Source organism: Macrobrachium nipponense, chromosome 29 (genome assembly GCF_015104395.2).
Source record: "Macrobrachium nipponense isolate FS-2020 chromosome 29, ASM1510439v2, whole genome shotgun sequence".
Lineage (NCBI taxonomy): Eukaryota > Metazoa > Arthropoda > Malacostraca > Decapoda > Palaemonidae > Macrobrachium > Macrobrachium nipponense.
In genome coordinates this window covers 37,169,407-37,183,384 of record NC_061092.1, presented here as the reverse complement: position 1 = coordinate 37,183,384, position 13,978 = coordinate 37,169,407, and positions in this window count along the sequence as shown.

The following is a 13,978-nucleotide window of genomic DNA, read 5'->3' as shown; positions in this document are numbered from 1 at the left end:
CGCTTCTAAATTATTTTGCTTTCAAAATATAAAATAATTTCATACTCCACATACTAAGAAATTCATTATACCGTTTAACATCGCTATTATTAGTATCGACCTTCTTCCCCTGAGAAACGGCATCTTTAAGGCGCGTTCATCCAATGATCCAGTCGGATGTAAACCTTTTCTAATGGCATTAGGGATCTTAATAGAGACGTTACGTCGCATAAAAAAGGGAGGAACACGCCCTGCAAAAAGAGACTTCACATACGAGCGTCGCGTGCTATGGAATATTAAAGGGAGCTAGTTACATTCACTTTTAGCGAAATACCAAGATCGTAGGCACACTCGCAACGACACGAATTTCACCCCAGATAAAGATAGACATTGCTAAATGAGTACAATGACTCTTGAGGAGATAATGTAGAGAGGCAAACAGCCATATCTTTTAGAATTCTGTTTGAATCACCGAAAAAATTCAATATTACATTTATTAAAGTAAGTAAAATACTTCCATACATTTATTCTCCCGTAATTTAGTGACAAAAATTCTTATAAACTCAGTAAATTCCACAGAATGAAAAATTAACAAACACTTAGGGTCATGGCCTTTCAATGGTGCCAAAAATAGTTTCACATTCGCTACGTAAACTTTTGCGAATAATATACTAGGCTTTCGCAGTCACCACATTCAAACATGGGTACCCAGGCTCAGATGTTAATAATTGAAGTTTTGTCAATACCGGCGAATTTAAGGTGAACGTTGCTTCATATATATATTATATATATAGCAGATGAAAGAGGGGGGAATGTCTAATAATATGTTTAAAGTGCCAATGTAATGTTAGTGAAGTCATATATCTCTTCTCGCTTAGAGACAAGCGGTGTGGAGTACAAGTTCACTTGAAGAAAGGTATTTGTTGAGCAAGCAATTTGACTCGGAGATCATTCGCCCGGTCGTGAGGCATGTACGTTCGTTTGTACGCGTGTTGCAGGCCTACTAGTTCGGGGCACTTGTGGAAGACGCATTCTTTGAGGTGAACGAGAATAGATCAAGCGGAATTACTCCGAGTGTCGGGAGAAAACGCCCATCGTAAAGGTAGGACATATTTTATAAAAAAAAAAAAAATAGAAAAACTGTTACCTTTTGAAAAGAGAGAGAAGTGTGAAATACTCTCTTTACGTGAATACTTTGAAAAGAGTGATGTGGGGGATATGTTTTTATACCTATTATCTTTATTACAGATGGGTCCAATTCCATGGTTGATTAGACACGGGATTCTCTAACCTGACTAATACGAGACTTAGTGACATTTTGGGTTTGGGAGTGAAATCTTAGTCAGGAGGGTAGAATGTTATCTTACTGGTTTCTTTATTGGCAGATTTGGGTTTTTATGCCATTATGACTTGTTAATCATTTTGTTCTATTTTATAACCAACTGCTTTTGGAAATAAATAATATATTTTTTTGTATTTACGCAGTCTTAATAAGCTTAGTGACATGGTTGCAGACAGGGCACCATTGGCAACAGGTATGAGTTCCCAGTTTGTGTAGTTTAAGGAATAAGGGGGGGTGTACTTTCATAATTATTATATTAATTCCACATATTCTTTTATTTATTAATTTTACTATATAATTAATTAATCTATTAATTTGGGGGGTGGGGGGTAATTTTATAAAATCTAAAATCCAATATTTTTTTTTGTATAATACATACATGCACATACATACATACATACCAACATATACATATATATATATATATATATATATAATATTATCCTATATATATATATATATATATATATATATCTATATATATATATATATATATATAGATACAGTATATGAACGTTTATCGTTATCACTGAGTAATTTATTTGCAATAGTACTAGAGTGCGCGCAATATAAAAATATATATATGTACGCATATATATTGTTACACACACACACATATATATATTATATATATATATATTTATATACTTATTAAATGTATTTATACAGTGCACGCGCTCCTGTGCCTTTGTAAATAAATCACCGTGCGGTAACAACAAAAGTTCAGAGCCATCACACAGTCAGCATCAGAAAGGAATTTTTTCACGACCGAGGAACGTGTTGACGCTGTAAACAACATGGATCGGATACATTGCGAGATTATATACTCATACATGATTCATAACATGTAATCTCTCATTAGCAGCGTATTTATACTACGATAACATTTGATATTATTCCCCGGAAAATACGAGCTCAGCCGAGGAATACTATATGTTCGTAGATTAATGCTAAGTAAACAATCAGATGACTAAAATTGTTTTCTGTTGTTAATACAAAATAACTTATTGGATAAACATTGACAACAATGAACAGACATACAAATAATTCTAAAATAAATGCACTGGTGAGCAGAAGACTAATTATTTCGCAACCACGACAATAATTAGAGCCAACATTATTTACAACATAAGTTTTAGGACGATTTTTGAGACAGAGCAAATATTTAAATATCAAATTCACTCAACTTGAAACACTTTCCTTGCTCCTTTCTTTTATTCCGTTTCTTTTCTAAATTCATTTTACTCTCCAGCTTTTTCTTTTGAGGGGAGCGAATGTCTTTTCATTTTCACTAGCACTTTTTTTCTCTTCCAGGAAGCAAGAGAGGGGGGAGGGGGGCGAGAGAGAGGGGAGTAGGGGGAGGGGGGAGAGGGGAGAGGTGGGGGGCCTCCGCCTCCCAAGCAACAGAAGTCTAACAGAAATAAGAGGCAAGAGGGGAAATATTAACAGCAAGAAGAGAAGGAGGAGGTCAACGGAATGGGAACGAGAAAGACAATGTACCAACAGTGGAAGGGTGCCGAAGATTTACACTGGCCATTACATGGTGTTGGGAAGGGGGATTTAGATCTACTTTACCTCGAGCCCCTCGCGATTTTATCCTGTTATCCATTTGCATCCGGGCTATCATTCTTAATAACCGAGACAGTAATGTGAAGATATAACATTTGCATAATGAGCATGTTGCAATAGCTATGGGGAGAGTCTCCAGACGGAAATGTCTTTTGCACGTTAAAATTTCGGTCACTTGATGGGTTCCGGTAGCATATGGTGTAGTCTTGCTTTTGCTGTAAATAACTGGACAGTTACGAAAGTCGCAGAACGATCCAGAAGCAAATGCTAATGCCATTACGTAGGATCCAGGACAGCGGAGATCGAACGGAACAATTACAGCATGATTACGAATTAACCTGTCCATAAAACAACAGAACTGCCCGGGACGTATGACATTTTTAAATTTCATCGGAGCACAGCACAGTTAAAGATAATTGCATTATCAAATGTCAATTTAGATTTTGACATGGGTATCTGGGTTATCATTAAAACTCATCCGATCCATCGGAAATTGCAAATTATCCTTGTCATTATGGCAGAGTTCGGAAAATTTTTCCAAAACGTTTTACCTGCAATTGAGGTCAAATACGTTCATTTTGTCAATACGACATGGTGGAAGATTGATAAGAGTTGTGTTACGAGGAAATAAAGTTCCACATTGTGGGTATCAAAAAACTTACGTTTTTACATGATCACACTATGTGGGAAGAATTTGTAAACACAATTGCGGACTATCAATCCTAAACATAGCAGAGTTGTGAGAATGCTAAATACTCGGAGGAATTTCAGATCATGTACAAGAAGACTTTCATTAGAAGGCAAATTGTGACAAGATATCAACCTATGTATTATATGACACGGATCCCTTCTAATAATGTCATTTTCATCTTCAGCAGTGCATTGTTCAAATGGTGCTGAGCATTTCATCATTATTATATTTCCAGAAACTGATTCTTTATTAGTAAGAGACAGCAACCGACAGTAGATTATGTGAATCCAATATAGGACCATAAACCCAGAAAATATAACAGACCACTGTATATACAACAGCAAGGTTTGGGGTTTGATTTCCGCCTGGTGGCCCCTCGCTGACACAACTATAAATGGCTACCAGTGTTAGTTGGCCTAAAGAAAAGGGAAATGCTCAGTATTTATCTATCTATATATATATATAATATATATATATATATATATATATATATATATATATATATATATATATATATATATATATATATATAATATATATATATATATATATATATAGATATAATATATCATATATATATAATATATATGTACATACATACACATACATACAGACACATTTATATATGTGTGTTATTCTATTTAGCCAATAAGTCGCTTCCCCTAAAAAAAGTTATTGCAGAGGAAACAGTTCACGCCTTTATATATTTCCCTTGGTGGTAAATTAAGTTATCACAGCCCTGCCAACAAGTCTCCCATTGAATCAGCAACATCCTTCAGCTACAGCGAAGGTTCACCACCAGCACACTGAGATCTCTACACAGCATACGGGCACTGTGCTACTCACCTTTATCACGTATCTTGATCATCCCATGAACTGCTCGCAGCCTTTTTCTCCTGCAACTCTTCCAATAACTACAATTCTGCGTTCAACCACAACTGGAGAATATTTCCTCCCTGAGACATACCTTACTTACTACTTTACACGTTCATCACTTTCTTGTCATCACATCAAATCCTGGCGCCTTTGCATTCTTTAACCTTTCTATTAACACCATACAGTCTCATTATGCAGTTCCACAAGCATTCTTATATTTAATTTATACTCTTACATCATGCAGCTCTTCCTCACTTCACAGTTCAACATACATATGCTCTGGTTGCAAGCATAATTATATCAACGGACAAACCAACCGAAGAACAGCCACAATGCTTTTTTTTTTATTTTGGTTATTACAACGATATTTTTTCTTTTTTCACATGTACAGGAAAATCTACTACTTATCACAACTCATGAACCATAAGCCACTAGACCAACGGTTCTCTCTCTCTCTCTCTCTCTCTCTCTCTCTCTCTCTCTCTCTCTCTCTCTCTCTCTCTCTCTCTACTATTGATGCAAATCCCTAACGCCAGCGAGTATTAGCTCATATATTATCAGTATGATCATATATAATCAATATTATTACGCTATATAAGACCTTCGCAGGGTATCAATGTCTACTAATTAAATTACATCCTTCCTATTATTATTATTATTATATTAACATGCAATATTATTGGCTAGTAATTAGAATGCATTGGGGCTTATTTATTAAGGTCATAAACCCAAAACCTCTATAAGCTTCTGTTTGTGCACGTATATCTGTATATGTGTATGTATATATATATATATATATATATATATATATATATATATATATATATATATATATATGTGTGTATATAGTATATATGTGCGTGTCATTATATATTTTTCCCTGCAAAATTCTTACAGCTTAAAAGTCATTTATCCGGCCAGTTTAGTGTTTTCACCATTTGTTGCCGACGGTATATACTAAATAATTAATACAACACTTCCGAATTGGGCTACATCTCATATAAATTCAGCCGAATCAAACGCGTGTAATAACAGCGGTCATAACGTACTATGGTAAGCTAAAAACAAATAAAACACGCCAATACCAACACTATGCAGCATTCCTGGTACGGGGTGACCGCAGCTAAAACTGATATATTGCTCTCTCTCTGTAACCCCTTCCAGTTATCAAAACTGCGAATAGAATTGAAGTGTAAATAATCATGCATCTATTATACGCACTAATTTGCAATTTATGCTCAATGAAGGCAATATTTCACCAGAAAACAAAACTCTGGAATGCGTAATGTATTTGAAAGGGGCCTTGTAAACACCACCTGACACGCACGCAATGCGCGTTAAATATATACCGAATGCACTACTTTAGCATACAATGGACCATGAAATTTACAAGCATACTCACAAAATGTGCGTGTCCATATTACGCCTCTATTAGCGCACTCATGTTTACGAATGGATGAATTTGTATTGATTAATAAAAATATATTTATGGGCAATACGAATGCTTATATGCTGAAATATAAAATACAATTTAATAAGAGTAAATTAATACATACTAATATATGTGTATATATATACATACATATACATACATATAATATATATATATATATATATATATATATATATATATATACACATAAATGATGAATGATATGTGAATGTGCGTATAACTGCTAATCATGGAAATGATAACATGATAGAAAACAAACAGTGTATGGTCCCGTTGGCTAGTATATCTATCTATCTATCTATCTATATCTATCTATCTATCTATCTATATCTATATCATATATATATATATATATATATATATATATATATATATATATATATCATATATATATATATATATATATATATATATATATATATATATCGCCTTCGTGGCATTGACTCGTTTGATATTAACTTTTTCATATTTTCTAACTTCTGCATGATATCTTTCTTCAAAATTCTGTATAAGGACAAGCAGTCGGCGTGTGGTTTGTGGTTTCCATTACTTCACTTGCTCCGGTCCGTTTCGCCTGTGTCGCAAGCTTTGTCCAGCAAGAACTAGGGAGGATGTTATTGTGCCTTAGTTCTTGTTTGACAAATGGAAACTGCACCCCGACTTTATCTCTTTATCCAGAATTTTGCAGAAATATTGAAAGCAGAAGTGAGGAAATATGGAAAAGTCAGTATCAAAGAAGTCAGCGCCAGAAAGGCGATCGTCTACAACAAAAATTGTTGTATTTATATATTACATATACATATATGTGTATAAACAAACACATACCAACCTGGAATGTAATTCACTGCATAGGTCGGCATACGATACACATAACAGGCTGAAGAGTACGAGGTAATATAAGCCAATCCTTGCAAGCAATTCTAACTACAAGTCTCTTGCTCACGAGAACAGAGCGTAACTGTTATACCACTACAGAGACAGGGATAAACACCGAGCAGTCATTATGAAACAACTAGTATCGAATGTAATGGGGCACTGAATAAATAAGAAGAGCACCACAATACCATGAATAAAAGAACGTGTAGTGTAAAAGTCAACATAATGCAACCTAGTATACTAAGCAGCCACTACCCTAACCAGAAAATATATACTTCTTCGATTCGAATAACAACTGAAACTGGTATACCACTATAAAACTGCTTTCAAGTCTATTTGATACCCATGGAGAAAATAAAAACTTTCGCTATCTACATCCTATGTAAGGAAAGTGTGTTAAGGGAACGAAATAAAATGTAAACTTTAACAGGTTGTAATATAGTAAGTGAAATGATGCATCGCGATACAAAAGATTATTCTATCATCAATCCTTCCCATGGTAGTCACTGCAAAAACAGTGAGCGATGACAGAAGAAATTGCTAATAAGAAAATAACACGAGAACATTTTTATTTGCAACTGCATACGTCTCGTACTACCAATGGGTCTTATCTAATTTGTAAAATCTTTAACTGCAATGATCATACTATTTAAAGTTGCTCTAATCTTAAAAAGTCTTGAAGATTATTTTCTCTGCTTTATAGCTACATACAATTTCACCTTAGTATTCCATGGCTCCTTGCCAAACAGGAATGTAAAAATGTTAAGAGCGACAAAATAATGCACTAACTTCAATGCACATTTATTTATTAATCTACTACAACAGCCAAGCGTGCCCATTCTAAAAAGAAAGGCCAACGTACGTCCATTTTTTAAAGGTGTAATGTCAATCGACAGTGAGGCTCTGAAATACTAGAATATTCCAAAGAATAAACAACAGCAACTCTTTCCTGCTGTGAGTTGGCAATGACATTGGACTCTGAAAACACCGGCACAAGTATATGTAATTCAAGAGGGTGTAAACAAACAGTCACCAACAGCACTTTTATAACTGACCTTTTTTTTTTTTCCTTTTACAACAAAAGAGGCAAATACTTCATTTTGGTAACTTTTGTGTAAACTAAGTATTGATGATTGGCTGATATTTTTGAAGAAAACAAATTATTCTTATAAATGCTTCTCTTGAGAATTATCGGTTTTAACCAACCATACCATGACCTTACTACGATGAATTATTATTCTCAGTTTTATTGAGATAATTTTCTTGAGGGAAAGAGATTGGTCAAATATATCTAATGGAACTTCACATTAAATGAACGTCTTGAGGGAATGAGATTTGTCAAATGAATCTAGTGGAACTTTACATTAAATGAACGTCTATAAGGAAGAACAGTAACGAGCCATTGCTCCAACAATGGAATGAACTCCATTGAAAATCCCAGTTTCAAGATATGTGACAATTCCAGTGTATAACAAACAATGCAACCTATGCAGCAAACTGGATGCTAAAAAATTACAGCAAGAGGTCAGTTGTCCACCTGTGATATCATCCATCATATGGTCACTATTTAATCATACTTGTGACCCATGAATGCATGTACTCGGCTCGAGATGGATGATAAGCATTTTGTCACATCTAGAAGAAAACTGAACAGCTATATGTGGTTACTATTCCCAGTTGCCCCTAAGTAAAAAATAAATAAATAAATAAATAAATAAAAACTAATTTCAGCTCCAGAAGATTGATACGGCTAGTAACCCCTTCCAATAACACACTGGCTTCAACTCCAGATGGTTGACCTCCTCCAGTGGAACCTAGTTACCACTTAGGGTGAAGCATTGCCTTCAGCTCCAAATAAATAAGGTAGATATGAGCAGTAAACCTTTCCAGTGGAAATCTACCATTCTGTTCAAATGGCTGATATTCATAGCGTCTCCTTCCAGTAAAACAGATTTCATCTCAAATCATTGATATGCCTAGTATCCCCTATGACTGGAAAACTACCTTCTACTCCAAATGGTTGGTATAACTAGTTGCCCTTACCAGCAAAACACTACTTTCAGCTTCAATTGGTTGATGTACCCCACTGACCCTTCCAGTGAAACACTACCCTCACCTCTACAAGCTAACATCCTTAGTTAATCCCTTCATTGCAGTATTGCCTGAAGCTCCACTGACTGATAGTTCAGTGGAATAATGTTTTCTTCATCAAAAGGATGATTTGCTAGATTTCCCTTACAATTGAACACTACCCATTACTCCACATGTTTGATATACCTGGATACCCCTCCCAGTGGAGAACTGCCTTCGGCTCTAGGATAATTTACCTTTTTGCCCTTTACTGTGGAGCACTGACTTAGCTCTAGTATATGGTTAATATGCCTTCGACTCCAGAGGGTTAATATGCCTAACTGATTCTTCCGTGGAGTGATGACTTCGGCTCCACATGACTGACAACATTAGTTAACCCTTCCAGAAGACCACTGCCTTCAGCTCCATAAGGTAGATAAATTTCGTTATCTCTTCCAGAAGAATACTTCATTCAACTCCTAGAAGATTGATATAACTATAGCCCACTTTATTCCAATAGTCTACTCACCAATATACGATACAGGTAGATGTGGTAATATGCGTAGTAGCTAGCTCAATGGTTCCGATAACGATATGAAACCTTTCTTAAGTAATACACCTGAATGCTTATATACGAATAACCCTCACACTTTCTTATATAGATCATAAACATGCTGATCTGTACCGATAACAGAACAATATAAGCACATGAAAAACAAGCCCGCAACAGCCTAATCAGATCACATGAAAACGAACACCAGGACTTCAATTACTATGCTTTATCTTTTTATAGATAAATAAATACATATGTCTATGTCAGTGCAAATAAAAGGAATTTTAATCATTTCTTACATTAAAATTAAATGAATAAGCTAATATTCGAAATAGCACGAACTACCATTATCATATTATTATTATAATTATTAAAATAGTTTAACCAGACCTGTCTATGAGGCTGTCTAGGGTAGGTGAAAGGAGTAGCCCCTGCAACACTGGCTAGAAAGAGGGAATTTCAATTTTCAGAATACTTTCATATTTGCATATTTTTTTCTTGAGCATATAAATCGTTACAATAGCTCAGTACTGCAATTTCAGGAGTACTTTGCCAAAAAAAAAAAATATCAAGCAAAAGTTTGAAATCACTCTGTGTTGATGACATTTCCGGCATAAAAGGCTAGCCTACAAATTTTTTTCATGTAAGGCATAACAAAACATAGATGTAATTTATAAATAATGGTTCCAATAAGCAAAATTGTGACTGATATGAAATGAAAGTATGCTTAAAATAAGGCCATCCAAATAAAATATCTGGCGAATCCACCATTGGCCTATTGTTTGCTTGCCAATGCATTGTGTTTTGGCGGTCAACATCATTGAAGGTTATTTTTCATTTTACGGACAGGGATACAACTTTGTTATCAAAATAATGTTATTTTCATATTCATGCAATTAAACTGTAAAACTGTACATAGAATAAAGTTTGAATGATAAGAAAATCTTCTTAACTGAACAGTTTGTGGGCATAGGTTTTTGAAACATATCTTTTCAAAACCCATCATTCGTTTGCGTTTGATATGAGTAGACTGTTTGATACAAGCTCGACTTTGCTCTTGTATAGATATATTATTCAAGCAAATCAGCATGTTTATTATTTATGTGAGGAGTGATTGTTCTTGTTTATTATAAACATGAAATATTACAGCAGGAAGTTAAAATATTTATCACAATAAGCTACAGATTTTCAGCCAATCGCGAGCTACACTTGCACATGTGCCATATCGCCACCTGTGAGTGAGCAGATAAGATGAAACCGACAATAGGTTCTTGGGCCACTGCCCTCAAAGGTTGATGGACGATAATCAGAGCGTCCCCTTCCAGTGGAACACTGCCTTAGGTTCTAGGTTGATAAGGCAGTGAAGCACCGCCTTCATCTCACAGTGGAACACTTTCTTCACCTCTGGATGGTGGATAAGTATAGTTGGCCCTTCCACTGGAACATTTCCTTCAACTCCAGTAGAATGGTATTCCTAGGTGCTAGGTTACTTCCAAGATACATATTTCTGTGGCTTTTCAATCCTGTAAATTGGTTCACTGGCCATTCATTGACACATCAGTGAGCAAGGGTTCTCAGCAAGGTGGACTAGAGTGAAACCCTTATTGGACTGCAAAGCTTATATCACATGCAATCAAACACCATAGTTCTATTTGCCGGATGATGAAACTTGCCCATGTGCTGAAACATCTCGCATTCTCTGACTTCTTTCGACGCTTTTAAAAGAATACCTACAAGGATGACACGAACATTCCTAATATAGCAAAACAGCATTCAACCACTTCGTTTATCCTCTTTCACAATATTTGAAATCTTTAGTCAACTCAATTTTTCACATCATTTAATGACAAACAAAATAATTGTTATTTAGTATCTATTTGGGAGAAGTAGCTATGAGAATAATGAGATAACAAAAAAATATTCAACCGAAGTTTATGTCGTACTTGTGCATTTATTTACTTAATGCAATCTCTCCATCCGGATGCAGTCTGTGAAGGGTGACAATGAAAAAATAATGAACCTTCGCCAGTAATGTTTCTAAGGTTTCAATGAAGGAAATGATGAAATAAAGCAATTAGTTTTTGATGAACAGGAAATACATTGTGTAAAGATATCAAATTTCAGCTAATGAAGCCGTAACAATCTTCCTTAGATTATTAAACGATTTCTTATTATATGAAATACAATAAATGGATTTTCGACACGTTAATATCACAAAGACTATTTTACAATATGGCTTTCATCTAATTGATTTAGAGCACTCTGTTGAATTCTGGGCGAGTTGATGGCAATTATTGACAAAGCTTTTGAAATCCGTCAGAAACAGAGACAAAATGTACACAGGGGAGAGAAACAGCGTTTCCTGGCAGAACTCGTCCCTAAAAGGTTTCATGCTAATACATTTGCTCAGTAGGTAAACCATGTCTATCTATAATACAAAGCATGAGAAAAAAAATCCAAGAGTCAACTTCAGAAAGGGACTGGGTTCGTATAAATTTCTGGAACAGCCAGTGCCATCCCTATTGAAAACAAATTAGCGAAAACTGTAATTAACTCGGAAGTAGATAACTCGAAATTATTCTTCTAATGGCAACGTGCTTACTGCAGAAATTCGCTTATCCTATTATCATACACATTTCACTATTTCAATAAAGGTAATTCCGTTACATGTATGTATGTATGCGATCTGTTTGCAATAACAGGGATGGTTCTGCAGAAACGGAAAAAGCAATCGTTGCCAACTTCATCCTTTAATTAAAAAATCAATGAGGAATCTCCAGTACAGATCCCTTTTACAACTTCCACCGAATCAGGTAGCGAGATGTTAGCCAAACTATTTGTGTCACTGAAGGGAAAAACAGTAAGCATGATTCTGTACTGTCCCAAAATCACAGGGAATTACTTAGATTATTCCCTCTTCAAGTTTACTAACCACACGTACTAAACTTACACATTACAAATCAAGATGGTGTGAGTAAAGAGAATCTAGTAAAAACATCCTATAGCTATGCATCAATAAATCACTTTAATCTTAAGACTTAGAAAGATGAGATAATGATGAATGATGACAGAGGTGGCTTGGACAAGTATTTCGCACCATCTACAGGAGAAAAGTACATGATACCGTCAGCATGTTACCTCTGGTCACATATAAAGTTGGAAAACCCAGACCTACTTACATAGATAATAACTGTGAAAAAGAGGGGGATGGAAATGCGTGGAGATTTGTGATAGTGAAAGACAGGGAAAACATGAGTGGTTGCATTTCACATGAGATTTGCATCGCACATCGTTGGAGTCGATTATAATATATAAAATAACTTCTACTTCTGAAGCTCCAGAATTACTCGTAACGGCTTCATTTTTTCCTCCCAAAGTAAGACTACAAATGGGCCATATTTTCCCCCCACTTTACACCCGTCATTCCTCCACAAAAAATAATGTTTCCCACCTAGGAGGTCCGAAATATTCATAATTCTGTGCTACAAAATGAGAAAACGGGGTTTGACCCATAACCATTATTTACGAAGGGAACATATTGCCACCAGTCAGCGATAATAGTTAACAGTAACTGACATTGTCACATATTAATAAATTATTTATGCTTACGAAATTTTTGCTAAAGCTAATCAATGCAATTTTAGAGTTTGATTTGAAATACTGTGTTCGAGTATTCTTCTCGCCGTTTTGCTTTCTCTGAAAACTCACTAAATAGCCCAGGGTACGGGGATAGCCATGGACATTGGTCTGTTAGCCTCAAACTCTTCGACTGTTGAAAGGGAGCCAAAGACAGGCAGTCAAAAAATCTTTTCCTGTTGAATGTAGGTGACTCGTGTACAAATTTTAAGTAAAGCATCAAGGACCCTAATATCCGGGAGGACGTACAAACGAGGACAAGGAGACGGGTAAATGCACTGAAGGTGGGTCTCCTACACGCTCTTGATGGAAATGAATGTAGGAATATTTTGTGGATTGGTTTCATTCTCGATTAAGCAGTTCGAGGATTAATGTGGCAGCGAATGCGGATTCTACTTCTCAAGTTAAAGGTGTTTCCATCATAAACGTGTACACGTTGAAGAATATACACTATATAATAGTAAATACAGGACCATTCCTTCATTAAAGAAACATTTCTTCTTGTATTTGTGTAAAATAATTTTCTGACAATGTATTATTGTAGGCTCGTTGACATTCAAAAATACACATGCCAACTTTACTTTTTCGTTTAATTTCCACACCAAAAAACAATATATTTTTCATTTTAAATTACATGTGCATATAAAACATGTAATTATTCTACCCACATACAGCTAGCAACTTCGATCACTGGAAAGGGACAACTGAAATGAATCAGACAATACATCACTGGCCAAGTCTCGATGTGCAAGAACTTTGACGCCGCTTAGTGGTACGTTCATCCTGCGACTGCATTAAAGTCAGTTGCTCCGTTTACCAATTCCACGGTCAGATCAACAATTACATTTGCCTGACTTTACATGAAATAAACTCTCTTATTCAGGATGAAAATACCAACTACGTAATACGAACTGTAGAGGCCCCATTACCGGG